A 15,115-nucleotide genomic window follows, 5' to 3' on the forward strand; every position below is an offset into this window, starting at 1 on the left:
GAATTTAAAAATCACTGATCTTACTATTATTCTCTTAGTATATTCTATGTTCCAGGGATTCTCCTAGGTTCCAGGGAACTGGAGTAAAAAAGATGAGCCCCGGGTCTAGTTAAGCGGAGAAAACAGGAAAGTAAACAGGTAGTCTGTCTTTAAGTGGATAATTTTAATACAGATTAGGAAATGTGGAAACACCCAAGGATATCTGGAATCTTTAAAATACATGTCACGGATATAGAATCATGAATGTCAATTCAAATGAAATACAACTGACAGAGTAAAAATATAACCAAGTTTTTAAAAATAATAAAATAGATTCTCAGTGGCAAGACAGTGCAGATACAAATAGTAACATTTATCTCCTTGCAGCACCCAAGCCAAAGTCACTCCTCAAATCTCACAGCCTGTCCAGTGTTGGCATTTTCAGAACTGGCTTGGCATGATGGTCCAGACTTAGATCAAACTTCTAGTGGCACTCAAGATCATTCTGCTCACACCTACAACCAATGGCTGTCACCTTAAGAATGTCTGTAAGATGCCCAACAACTTGGGCAGTTGTTTCCGGGCCATGGCCCTTCCTGTTGTGAGAATTCCCAACAAACGAAATCAACTGAAATGAATGTGTATATGGGTAGATGGATGGGCAGGTAAGCAGGTTTGTCGGACAAACAGGCAGATGAATAGATGGATAAACCTTTTACTTAACAACCTTACTTTAGAAAAAGAAGATACATTATTTAGTCATTTGTACTATCTGTAGGTCCCACCTATCTAGGTAGCAAACATCCTTCCTATTTTATTAATGAAGTGGCAGGGAGAAGACAGCCTTTCCAAACACCTGAAGCTGGTGTCATAAAGTTACACACTTTGCTTCCAGACAGATACTCTGTTAAAACTGGGGCCACAATTTCCCTAGGAGACATATACAGCTGTTCTGGGCTGAGGTGAACCCAGTCAGATGATATCTGGGATTCTCTGTGGAATTTGGAAGCAAGAGAAGATGGAAACAAAAGAGGAAAGAGAAATGTAGCTGTTGGTGGTAGGCTTAGCATCTAAGACATTCTTCCAAACTCTACTTCAAATACTACCTCATTCCCACAAGCCACAACCCTGACACCAAGGGTCTCAGAAAGAATGGGTGGAATTCCCCTGAAGGGACAGTCAACAACAGCAGCAACCATTCCCCCATCACTGCCACCAGGATGTGGAACAATCCTGGGAAGGAGGGTAGGGTAGCAGAGCTACCAGATGATTTCAGCAGCCTGAGAAGACAACAGTGTGTGAAGATAACCAACACACGAATACAAATCAGAGAGGTTTTCTCTGGCTCATTTATTTATTTATTTTTGCAAGTAGCCTCAAAAAGGAATACAGTTCTTGAGCTCCTCAGATTTCTAAATGTTTCTAGTCCTCCTGTCAAATCAAGAAACATTAACTCCTCATCTGTTCTGTATCAAACCTGGAGATACAAAAATGAACATAAGCCTTCTGGTGGGGAGCCAGACTTATAAACATATAAACTATAACACAAGATGATTTTTGCACCAGCTAGAGTTATGCTGAAGTAATTAGGAAGGGATCATCAGTGTGTTCATTTTATTCCTGTGATATCAAAATGTTTCAAATAGTAACTTCGGTCCTGATTTAAAAGTTTAGCATAGGGGCGCCTGGGTGGCACAGCGGTTAAGCGTCTGCCTTTGGCTCAGGGCGTGATCCCGGCGTTATGGGATCGAGCCCCACATCGGGCTCCTCCACTGTGAGCCTGCTTCTTCCTCTCCCACTCCCCCTGCTTGTGTTGCCTCTCTCGCTGGCTGTCTCTATCTCTGTCAAATACATAAATAAAATCTTTAAAAAAAAAAGTTTAGCATAAAGATTGTACTTGTATTTCCTTTAACTCTAACATTTCAAAAGTGTTTGGTTTCAAACTAGGACTTTCTATAGGAACAGTGACCTTCACCTCACTGAAGTAATTCAGCCTCGATCAGTTCATCTTATACACCTGGTGAAGCAGAATGAAAGATGCTCACTCGGCTAATATTGAATTGCTGCAACTTATTTTGTCACAGTAATTTTGTATGTATGTTTTTGGGGGAGGATCTTTTTTAAAATTGTAAAATTTTGTAATAGTTTAAAATTTATGGAAATGTTGAGTTTCCTTATACCCCACACCTACTTTCCCCTACTGTTCACATCTTACACTAATATGTGACATCTGTCACAATTACATATGTGTTTTTAAACACTCTGATCATGTAAACTCTACTTCTCCATGTTTTATTTGTGAGAGATTATAGAAGGTACTAGAAAAGATCTCCTACAGGAATTGGTGGAGCACTGAACTATAAACACCAAATGCCAGCATTGTTCCTCAGAACAACAAAAACACTGTCAAAACCCACACAATTCTTCTCAAGGCAAAGTCATGTCCAAACTGAGGTAAGGTCAAGCAGGCCTATTGATGGGACTTGCCACTTTGACTAGTTCCACATAAAGAAAGAATACTTGGGGTGGTATTTTATAAAGAAGAGAATTTGCTAGTAAAGGAAGACAAATTCAGGAGACATGAAGACTGCTATCCTTAATAGAGTTTAAGTAAATCAGGATGGGGTGAAATTTCTGTAGACTTATTTTTTAGGGTTCCAATTCCCCAGAGTTAGTATAAACTATCTCAGTGCCTAGCAAAGTGCTTATCACACACAAATATTTGTTGAATATAAGTGAATCCCACTTTCAAGTATGTCATTGTACAGAAACCCCCGATACATCAGTTTGAGATCAAATCTGCATTCCTCTAAGACAGGACTCTTCCAACATCAGGCCTAACATAAATGCAAGTTGTGGTTTTGCCTGAGGCTTAAGAAGAGCAAATCTATGGGAGATCTGAAGGCTATATTCTCAACAATCACTATTTAAAAGTATAAAAGGTAAGTATTTCATTTAAATACTGAGATCAAGTCTCTTTTTTATGCAAGTAGAAGGCCAGGGAGAAGAGGGGAAAGGTGAAAGCATCTGTTAGGTTAAGGCTACAAGTAAATTCATGAAGAATGAAGGACTTAGGACCAAGGATCCCTTTGATAGTCGTCAGACACAGCGAGTGGACTGTGTGAGGAGTTCAGAGGCATGAGGTCTAGTCTCAGCCCTGCCACTACTCACTTGGGAGCATAATCGCATCACTTGATGCAAACTTCCTCATCTCTAATATGACATTATTGGACTGGATGATCTCTTCTACCCACTACACTAAAATTTTTTAATATCAAACTTAAAAAAACCCTCCAAGATCCCAATTTCAATTCTACTTAGTAAGAATCAATCACTTAATCCAACTGGAGTGAAGGGAGTTGGACTTGGTAACAGATCCATTCTGATAATAACAACAGCCAACCTAACCTCAGCACTGTTTTTTGTTGTTTTTTTAAAGATTTTATTTATTTATTTGACAGAGAGAAAGACAACAAGAGAGGGAACACAAGCCAGGGGAGTAGGAGAGGGAGAAGCAGGCCTCCTGCTGAGCAGGGAGCCCAATGAGGGGCCGCTCCCAGGACCCCGGGATCATGACCTGAGCCTAACGACTGAGCCACCCAGGCGCCCCAAATGAGCACTGTTCTAATACCTCATATCTTTCAACTCACTTGATTCACACATCCACCCCTAGAAGTAGGTACTTTTATATCCCAAATTTACAGGTTGGAAAAAAGGTTTTATGTAATTTAAATGACCAAGGTCTCACAACTTGTGAATGATGAAGCCAAGATCTGATTTGAACTTGGACAGTCTGGCTCCAGAGCCGGAGTTCTTAGCTACTATGCTTCACTATCTCACAAAAAGGTCACCTACAACCAAATGCTGAGGCAAAATCACACACACACATACAAACACTTATGTAAGTGAGAATTGGGGATTAGTTAGTTACCAAGAAACCTTGAGAACTTGGCCTTCTTTCACCGAGTGTCCCATGGCTGGAAGATTTAAATCAGAAGCAACAGTGGAGGAAGGGAGAAGGTGTCTTGAAACATATTAGAAAACGAATTAAGACTTTCATCACTTCTGGGATTTACTCATAATATATAACATGTCAAGGAGCATATGCAAACAAATGTCTGGAAATTCACGGATCTGGATGTATTTTGTGTTGTTTTAGGAGATCCCGTATTAGAGAGTTTTATCCTTTGTTTTTCCTTTTGCTGGTGGAAGAAGACAAAAATGGTAGAGACCTCTGTTACTCACTAAGGCACAGATAGGGTGTCAGTTTTCATAAGACAAGCAATACATTTCCCTCTTCACACAACATATTATGTGGGATTTGGTGTGTACATAAATACTTTAAAGCACTACTGTGCTCTGTTTTTTAAATATATTCATGGTACCCTAACCTATATGGAAATAAATCCTAAAATCAAGGCTATCATCTGGGATAGTCCTAAAGCCAAATGTATGCTAAGGAGGTAATTTCCGTTTCTTAGTTACAATATTGTTATTGTTATTTCTTCTAACGGTATTAGATTATCCTGTGAGATTAAAAGAAACTGAACTGCCTTTAAACTCAAATTAAATAAAAGAGGTTTTAACCATGAGGACACAAGTATCTTGGGAATTCCCACAAACAGGAAATAGAGCTGAACTTCACACAACACTAGAAACAAGGCAGTTTTCTTGCACAAGCTCTCATTTTTCCTTACTTTCTCTCTTGAGACCACACCATGTCTGCTTTACTCTTCAAATCTCCTGCTACAGTTGGACACTCACTGCTTGTTCATCAGCATACATGCCAGTATTCATCAGTATGTATGTCCCACCAAGCCCAAATCTAAGTCATTTTCAAGGTCCAGAAATCCTGGCTCTCAGCTGTGTCTTTAGTCTAAAATTTCAGGAGAAACAACTTGATTATCACAGCATATAGGTCAGAAGTCCAACAGCTATGGCCAAATAGGGTGGGGCCATGTGGAAACACGCTCACAGGTGTGTACCCCTCATCTGCGAGGCAGTGCTCAGAGGGGCCGGCGCACGCCGGTAGAACTGTAAACACACTACATTATCTACACCGCATTATCACCCCATGGTGTCAAGAGCAGATACTGTCCAGGTCAGGGTATCTATGCAGGTATCAGTTATGTTCCTGGGTAGAATCCTGCCATGACTAGACACCCCCCAGTAGAAAGAATCATAGGATCCTAAAAATGCAACTGCACAGTTACTTAGGACAAAACAGATCAAACAGATCCATCAGAAAGAAATTCTGCGTTAGAGACACTTGAAGAGCACTGATCTTGAAAAGCAGAAAGAAAAATGAAACTCCTATCCAAGTGGGTTTCTTCTGCTTAACTGAGGTCCAAAGCAACTGCGATGGCCAATTTTATGTGTCAGCTAGGCTAGGCTAGAGACCCCAATTATTCAAACATTAATTTACGTGTTGTGGTGTAGGTATTGTGGAGAATGTGGTTGCAGTTCATAATCAGTTGACTCTAAGTATGGGGAGATGATCCTAGATAATCTGAGTAGGCCTGATTCAGCTGAGCGGCCTTCAGAGCAAACTGCAGCCTTCTCTAAAGAAAAGCTCCTGCTTATGGATAGCAGCTTCAGTCTTATGCACCTAAGTTCCAGCCTGCCCTTCGAAATCTACTCTGTGGATTTCTGACTTGCCTAGCCAGCCTCCACAATCACACAAGCCAATTATCTGCAATTAATCTCTCAATACACATCTCCTACTGGTTCTGTTTCTTTGCGTAAACCCCAACTGTTATAGCAACTAAATAATCATTGTAATAACCCCAGAAAACAGGTATTATTATTAGACCCATGAAGAGATGAGGAAACTGAAGTACAGAAAAATAAGAAACTGCCCAAGGGACCTAGGTGGGGACGCTGGATTCTAATTCAGGCGAAACCTGTGAACCCAAACATGTTATCTTCTATTTCACAGCCTTTCTGAATGATTCTACCAGTATGAACAGAGCCTAAACAGCTAAAAAAGTATACTTAAAAGTTCATTTGGAGTACCCTAAAAGAGTCCCCAAACTTGAACACATTCCCAATTTCAAATGCAAGCTCAACGGATATGAACACTGATGTCTATACCTCAAATCCAGGTAACCTGAGTCTGGAATGTCCTTGGATGAGCCTCTGAAAGGCTCTGGGTAAGGGGATCTCCAGAGGCTGAGGATTAGTACAAGACTCCTTTGGAAAGTATTGTTTTGGGCCTAAAATAAAGCTTACAGAAATAGGTCATGGTTAACAAAGCTGAGTATCCTAACAGAAAAATGAGTTAAATTGAAAGAAGCAAAATTCTTATTGGTTATTTTCTTCTGATTCATATACAACAATGCAGGGCCAGAGAAGACCTTTAACTCTGGTGAGAATCAACCTTTTTCTGAGCAATTCGGTAGTACATGTGAAAAATCTTGAAATGTTTTTTGATCGATTAATTTTGATCTCTTAATTCCACTGCTAGGAACTGATCACAAGGGGTTAAGCAGTGATGGTTCACAAAAATGCAGGTTTAAGAGTCTTACCACAGCATTGTTCATAATAGTAAGAAATTAGTTAGAACCAAAATATCTCACAAAAGGAAATGCCTACCTGATGGAATACCATTAAAAATCATATCCTAGGAAAATTTTTGTAAACTATTGTTTTGTGACAATAGTATGTACAGTATTATTACATTCATATACATTTTTTTAAAAAATCACATATGCACAGAAAAAAAGACTGAACCACCAATTTACCAAGTTAGCATTCAGTGGTTGGACTATGAGTAATTTTAATTTTTTTTAAATAAACTCTCTAGCTGCCGCCGCCGCGACCAAGATGGCCGGTAGACTCGCCACCTTCCTCAAGGATGCCTGGGCCAAGGAGCCAGTGCTGGTCGCGTCCTTCACCATCGGGGGCCTCGCTGTAATTCTGCCCACCCTCAGCCCCTTCACCAAATACACCACCATGATCAACCAGGCCACGCCCTACAACTATCCAGTGCCCCTCCGAGACGATGGGAACATGCCCAACGTGCCCAGCCACCCCCAGGACCCCTAGGGCCCAAGCATGGAGTGGCTAAAGAAACTGTGAGCACCCCCGGTGACATGGAGGCGGCCCCTCCCCTGCAACCAATAAAATTCGAAAAGCGAAAATAAATAAATAAATAAATAAATAAATAAACTTTCTAAAATAAAAATGTATTACTTTGTAGTACAAGTTTTTAATCATAATTTATAAGTTTAGTGAAATGGGAAATTTTCATGATATAATGTTCATTAAAAATAATTTTATGGAACACTGTATTCATGAGCCTCTATGTTAAAATTATAGTATCTGTTTGAAAAGATACACACCAGAAAAAGTATAACAAAATGTAATAGTGATTAACTATGAGGTGGGATTATAGATGATTTTCTTCTTTTATATACTTATTTTTTCCCAAATTTTCTGTTATGAACATATTCTGCTTTATAATCAAAACAAATGAATACAATTTCATTGGGGGGGGGGGAAGAACGGTGTTAAAGACTGGAATTCACCATATGGAAAAATTCTGAAGAGTACAGTTCAGCTGATAAGGATTTTTTCTCCTTGAACTTCTAAAGAGAGTCTTTAACCAAAGAGAAACTACGGGGCAATAGAGAGGGATAAACTTTTAAGTCCTGCTTGTCATCCCTAGCTCGCAACCCTGGATAAGGCACTGTGCCAGGGACAAGATTATCTACAGGAAACCAGTTTACAATGGAGGGCATGTTAATGCTACTCTGAAGCATTCAGACAATCAGATAACCAACACTTGACTTTTATTTTTTTATTTTCTTAATTTCCAAAGGGTACTGATTCTCAACAATCCTCCTTTCCTAAAGGAGAGAGAGAGAGAGAGAGAGAGAGAGAGACACGTGTGAGTCCTTCTTGGGCACGCCTGCCTTCTTTTGGCTGCATTTCGTTAGAAGTACTGCACAAGGGTGGGCAAGCTCACTCTGCCTCTTCGCAGAGCTCCTCTACAGCTGGAACAAGATTCGAAGTGACAAAAACTTATTACCTGATTTATAATCTAGAGGAGAACGTAAACAAAAAGGAAGCCCCCAACCTTGAAATTTCATTTTCTGGACAAGGCCTGATTTCTGGTTTGAGAAGGGTTTTATGTAGAAGGACAAGAATGAATTTTGATCAACAGAAGTTAACTGTTAATGAGACAGGAGGTGACCGGGCTACTGAGTGGCTGTTGAGCAACTTTGTGTACACTAAAATTCTACCAGGAATTAACTTACTTAGTACACTTTCGTGGTTTATAGTCCTCATCAATGCTCTTGAAAAATGTGATACATGCTGTGCCACTAAGGGAAAACATTTCAATTAAAAACTGAAGTCCAACTATATGAGGATATTTATTAGCTGGGGTAAAACCATAACCTAGGAACAGACTGAGATCCACAAGGACGTATATGAAGTTCATTCAACTAAAGGCCATTTATTATAGATGTTGTAGAACTATGTAAATAACGCCTTCTAAATTACACTGCAGAAAAACAAAGAACGAATATAAAATATAACTAACCCAAGGGAAAGAGAGAAATGAATTAGGATGAAAAATTTAAAGGTTGGGCATTTCATACGCTCCTTGGAGTGCTGAGAAATGGGTGGCCACGCATGCCCATTCTGAGAAAAAGTAAATGAATACAGGACCAGCAGCTGTTCCAAAGTTAACTGCCTGCTGATAGTTTAATTTGAAACAACCTCAGAGAAGCCCCCGCACTAAGTACTATGGCAGTGGTAGGCCAGCTGATAAAACTTCTCAATTACCCAACTGATAAACCACATAAATGCTTCATTTTCATGCTCATCACACTGGGGGCAAATGCTAACGTCACATTTCTTAAAACCACAACAACATAATAAATATACATTCTCTGTAGAATGATATAAAATGTTAATAATCCTTTCAACATTTCTCATTGCAAAAGGACATTTCCCCCCACAAAACCTGCATATGCTTTGATTTTTCACCTCGTTTATAGCATTACAGATGCTACAGCAAAAGTAATGCTTCTCTTATAGCTTAGAAAACATAATGCCACAAAGTAATTACACACAAGCTATAGTTTATAGACGTACAGGAATTAAAACATATGGGCAAGGAAATGCTACAGAATTATAGTAGTTAAGCTAAGCCCAGCAGAGCGTGACATTTTAACAAACATTTCAGAAAGGAGAAGATCAAAAGCAAGTTAAATCTTTTGCTTCTAATCTATCCATAATGTGATGATGGTAAAGTGTCAAATAAAATCTTCAGCATCTTTGTAGGACCAACAGGGTACCAATGCAGAGAACCAACACTCTTTCAAATTCTTAGTAACAAAGGGGTTGCTGATTTTTAACATCATCAATTATGAATTCTGCATGTACTGACCTGTGTGCTACAAATACACTGCATGGTGAGTTTGAGTCCCTCCTTGTGTGGGGTGACATTTCCAGCCATATCATGTGGAAATGAGCCCTACTGAACCTGGAGTGACACCAAACCATCATGAAGCAATCTGAGATTAGGGAAGAAAACAGAAATGTAGGGTATGCAACATTTTAAAACTTAAGATAATTATGAAAAAGAGTTCAACAGAAACTTGAAGAAAAAAATCTACCTTAGGGCACCTGGGTGGCTCAGTCAGTTAAGCGTCTGCCTTCAGCTCAGGTAACGATCCCAGGGTCCTGGGATCCCGGCTCAGTGGGGAGCCTGCTTCTCCCTGCCCCTCCCCCCTACTCTCTCTCAAATAAATAAATAAAATCTAAAAAAAAAAGATGTTTATTACAGCAGCACTTCTGCTGTGCTATTGATAAACAACTCAAATGCTATCAATAAAGGACTGGTTAAATAAATAATAATATAATTACATCAGAAAATTCTATGTAGCAGTTTAAAAAAATAATGAAGTGGAAAGTGACATGATAAAACTTCCTAAAATATAAGCAAAAAGGGTAAGTTTGCATATATATGTATATATTTTTATATATATTCATATATATGAATATATATATTCATATATATATAGAATATATATATATATACTATACACAGACACCCCAGTTTATTCTAAATAAAATTTGAATATATACTATACATACATGCATAGAAAGCAGACTAGGATAGACATTGAACCACTAGACTCTTTAAAAAAAAAAAAAGATTTATTTATTTATTTGAGAGAGAGAGAGTGTGCGCATGCATAGTGGGGGGAGGCTTGGAATCCCACACGGAACTCAATCCCATGACCTTGAGATCATGACCTGCACCTAAATCAGGAGCCAGATGCTCCACCAAACTGTACCACCCAGGTGCCCCTGAACCACTAGACTCTTAATAATAGCTGCCTATGGAATAAAGGCAGATACCACGTTTCTCTACTACTAAAAAATGTTTTCATGTATTACTTCTAGAACTCTTAAGTAACAAAATTAGATAAAAATCCACAAAGCAATAAATGAGGCTTCAAGTAAAAGAGCTATAGGAGGATACCTGGGTGGCTCAGTTGGTTAAGCATCTGCCTTCAGCTCAGATCATGATCCCCGGGTCCTGGGATTGAGCCCCAAATCGGGATCCTCGCTTAGCAGGGAGCCTGCTTCTCCCTTTCTCTCCCTCTCCCTCTGCCCCTCCCCACTGCTCATTTAAGCTCGCACATAGTTAAATTTAACAATCTTCTTTGTGGTATTTGTTGAACCTTGTTTAAGAATTCATTCCCTAGGGGCGCCTGGGTGGCACAGCGGTTGAGCGTCTGCCTTCGGCTCAGGGCGTGATCCTGGCGTTATGGGATCGAGCCCCACATCAGGCTCCTCCGCTATGAGCCTGCTTCTTCCTCTCCCACTCCCCCTGCTTGTGTTCCCTCTCTCGCTGGCTGTCTCTATCTCTGTCAAATAAATAAATAAAATCTTTAAAAAAAAAAAAAAAAAAAGAATTCATTCCCTACCCCAAAGTCATAAAGATATTCTCATATATTTCTTTAAAATGTTTCAGTTTCAATTTTGGACTTCTACATATTAAGATTCTACCTCGTATGATAAAACAAATTCCATCTGCATTTTTAAAAATATGGACTGTCAGTTGTTGCTAGACCATTTGCGGACATGTCCACCCCGCCCCCTCACCCCCAATCTGAATGCTGCCTCTAGAAAGGTATGTATCCACCTATGTCTGTTGTGGACTCTCTTCTGTTTCCTTGACCTGTTCTTATGTTTGCTGACAAAACACTGTCTTAATTACTTGCAGGGGTCCACCTTCCCCTCTGAACTTCAAAAGTGCCTTGGTTATTCTTGGTGTTCCTTATAAATTTCAGAGTCATTTTGTTGAGTTCCAACAATTTTTTTGTGATTTTTCCTGAAATTTCATTGAATTTTATTAATAGGTTTCAAAGGGGATTGTAACAGGTGGTTTTCAGAGGCTTTAAGAAGACAAAGATTCAAGTGATAATTTTTAATAAGTAGATTTAGGGTTCTCATTTCAATACTTTTTTTTTTTTTTTTTTTTTTTTTTTTTTTGGCTGCTGTAAATTATTTCCCTGTGGTAGGTAAAACATTTAAGACAAAGTAGCGGGTTTCTCAGCCCCCATAAGTCATTGGGATCTACTATTCAGAGCTGGTAGGGTGCAAAAAGAGCTCCTAATTCTCCATTCCTGGCACTGACAGCCACAGGGCTTAACTTTCTTTATTATCTTTAGCTCCTACTTCCCTCTCAATTAGTTTCCCAAACTGTCATTTCATAGCACATTTTCCTAGATGTTATTAACAGCTGTGTGTCTGGGAAAGGAAGTTACAATTAAAAAAAATTTTTTTAAATCCTGTATAGTAAATCTCTCACTTGGAGTTTTATAATGCACTTTTGTGTATCAAAGACTCTTAATGGAATCCCAGCAAAGAAATATGTCTAATTTTGTTTTAAATCACCATTTCACAGACTTTTTTGCGCATGAGTACTTACTTCTTGTATACTGATTAACATCCTACCTAAGAATGTTCCATGGGATGTCAATTTGGTAAATGGTGTATTTAAACTAACAAGGCAAAGACAAGAATTCAGTATTTTTTGACTTCAAAAGAGCTCAATCAGCAATAAGCAAATTTTTAAATGCCAACATCAAAACAAACAACCAAAAAGCACCCAGCAAACCTCTTACAGACGCTTAAGCAATATTTTTTAGCCTGAGGTCTTAGTGTTGACCTATACCTGATAAAACTCCTCCTTTAACTTGACAAGAGTTATGCTTTCCTTCTTTAGGCATGAAATGAAAAGCATACATCCGAGATTTATTCACTTCTCACTGGGAAAGCTATAGGAGCGTCTGGCCTTATAAAAATACAAACAAAAGAAATGCATCTGTCTCATCCTTGCTGGGCGTTCAGCCCATCATTCTTGCTGCCGAGTGAGTGGCCTGAGGAGAACCAACAAAAATACCAAAATTAAGTGACTTTTGTTTATCTCCTCTTCTTTCCATTCGGTGGATGCAGCAGGTATTAATCGGCCTGACGCACTGCAGGCCTGGTGAGGTATCCCCGCTCGGCTGAGAATGGCACCGGGAGAACAGGTCACTGCCAATCTCAGCAGACACCCTGCCCAGAAAACAATGGCCTTTCCTGCAAAAACATTTCTCCTTTCTTATTAGGGCATTACTCCTTGCTATACTTAAACAGTCAATAACAGCTACAGGCTAGCTTTTGAGAGTCAGATCCCTCCCAATTTGCAAAAGAAGAACACTGGCATTTCCTTTCTCTCTTTGAACTATAACTGGCATTTATTCAACATTTAGTTATTAAGTGCTTATCATGGACCAGGCACTATACTTAGTGCTAAGGTTACCAAGACTAGTAGCACAGTCCTTGAGAATCTGATGGTATAAAATAGAGGTCAAAGATAAAATACTTTCCAAATAACCTCAAGAGTACCACAAGAATTGCCCGAAGTACAACGATGGAGACTGGGAGCCTGCCTTTACAGTAAACAGGTTCTGTGAGATTGGGAGTATCCAGACTACGGGCGCTCTATGCTCCATCCTGCTGGAGACATTTTCTTGTTTTCTATGGTACCGCAAGCCCAGATGAGGGCCTCTCCACAAACACCCATTAGCTGCTGAATGAGCAAGGGGCTGGAACCATCTAGAATAGTAATTAGCAATGTGTGAATCTTTCTATTCCCAGCACTAGCTTATCTAGCTTTTTTCTTGGCAATGCTCCGTCACAGAGTAACCCGCTCCATCTTTGACCAGCTATGTTAGGCAATCCTTCCTCACATTGTGCAGAAATACAACCCCTCAACTTCCGCCCACGGACGCACATTCCGCCCTCTGGGACTCAACGGAACACAGAACAGTCGCTTCCACGGCTACTTTTTATTTTGCAATTTCAGGTCTATAGAGGGAACAGCACAATTAACACCCATATGCTTTTCATCTATTCACCAATTATTAATATTTTCCCCTACTTGCGGCTTTACCTCTTGCTTTTTTTTCCCTCAGGAATCATTTGAGGATTATTTAGCAAACATAAGACTGCATCACCTCGGGGCGCCTGGGTGGCTCAGTAGTTAAGTGTCTGCCTTTGGCTCAGGTCATGATCCCAGGGTCCTGGGATCAGCCCCGAGTCAGGCTCCCTGCTCAGCGGGAAGCCTGCTTCTCCCTCTCCCACTTCCCCTGCCTGTGTTCCCTCTTTTGCTGTGTCTCTGCCCAATAAATAAAATCTTTTAAAAAAAAAAGAAAAAAAAAAGACTGCATCACCTCTATTACTTTTGTGTGTATCTCCTAAGAGTAAGAATATTTTCACACATAACAGCATTTCTATTACATACCTAAGAAAAGTTTTATTAATAAGATATTATCCAAAATAAAATTCATATTTAAATTTCATAATTATCCCCAAAGCACCTTTTTAAAAATCTGGATTTTAAAATTCCAGATTAAAGAAAAATTCAGTCTCTTTTATTCTAGAATTTTTTTAAGCCTTTTGGTATTTTTATTACATTATCTGTTTCTGTCGGGACTAGTACTACATAAGTGATACCTGTATGTACTGCTAATGCACTATGTGGAGACACCTGCTGTCAGGATATCTCACTAGTGATGATATATTAGTTGACCACCTGATTAAGAATGAGATCCCCAGATCTATTCACTGAAAAGTTACATTTCCCCCTTTGTAATTAAAAATAATTTTAAGGCAGTGTGAATATTTGTCCAACAACTTTTTGTAGCCACTCGATGATCCTTGCCTGAATCAACTATTATACTAAGAATTATAAAATGATGACTTTCTGATTCTATGAGCTCTTCTGCATGGATTTTTAAAACTCCCATGTGTTAGAATCGATTATCATTTGAAAATTTTTTTGATACTCAAATTGTCCCAGATTTGGCCAGTAGGAGGTTCCTGAAACTGCCTCCTAGGCCTTTTTGATACAACCCATTAGTTGAACATTTCCCATCTTTCTGTCACAGCATGAGTCCAGGCCCACGTGTATCTTCCCCTCCCCAGAGCTGCAATTAGCCATTCCTGCAGGGATCCCTGGTTTCTGGTGGTGGAGACTAGCCTTTAGGGGGAACAAGTTTGCTAATGTCTTCTACATACTAGCCTTCAGGGCCTCAAAGCCAGTTACTTCTGTCCCATATACCTCCCCAAACTTCCACACCTAGGCTAAATTCACCAAACCCCTTACATTAAGTCTTCCTGTGATTTAACTTTGATTTCCACCCTACTTTTCTCTTTCATATTCCCTGTCCCAACTCAGCTGCTGTCTTCTATTCCACTGGTTCCCAACCTGGCTATACATCGGAATCACTGAGGGACTTCTTTACTATACAGATTCCCAGGACCCACTCACCCTATACTTACTGAATAAGAATCTCTGGAGTGGAGCATGGGACTCTGTTTTTGATTTTGTTAAGTTCCTCAAGTGATATCAATATATATCAAGTGCATACTTCAATTTTTCAAGGCCTTGTGGATCCAAAATTGGATACAATATCAAAAAGTATGGTCTAGAGCTATTACTTTTCTTTTATTGGACATTCTATTTCTTTTAGTATAATTAAACTGATGCTGACATTTTGGGGGGAGGTGGAGGCAATGACACAAAATTTTTGATTTATGACAAATTTACAAAGAACTAAAT

General features: G+C 39.4%; 1 protein-coding gene and 1 pseudogene across 4 annotated transcripts in view; one reads left to right on the top strand and one right to left on the bottom strand.

Moving 5' to 3' along the window:
• The window catches only part of SH3D19 (SH3 domain containing 19), a 168,494-nt gene that overhangs the window by 67,246 nt on the left and 86,133 nt on the right, over positions 1–15,115 (bottom strand). The window lies entirely within an intron of this gene.
• LOC123793221 (NADH dehydrogenase [ubiquinone] 1 alpha subcomplex subunit 3-like) lies at positions 6,792–7,059 on the top strand (annotated as a pseudogene).

This window comes from Ursus americanus, chromosome 13 (assembly GCF_024610735.1).
Source record: "Ursus americanus isolate L20-20 chromosome 13, mUrsAme1.1.p, whole genome shotgun sequence".
Taxonomy (NCBI): domain Eukaryota; kingdom Metazoa; phylum Chordata; class Mammalia; order Carnivora; family Ursidae; genus Ursus; species Ursus americanus.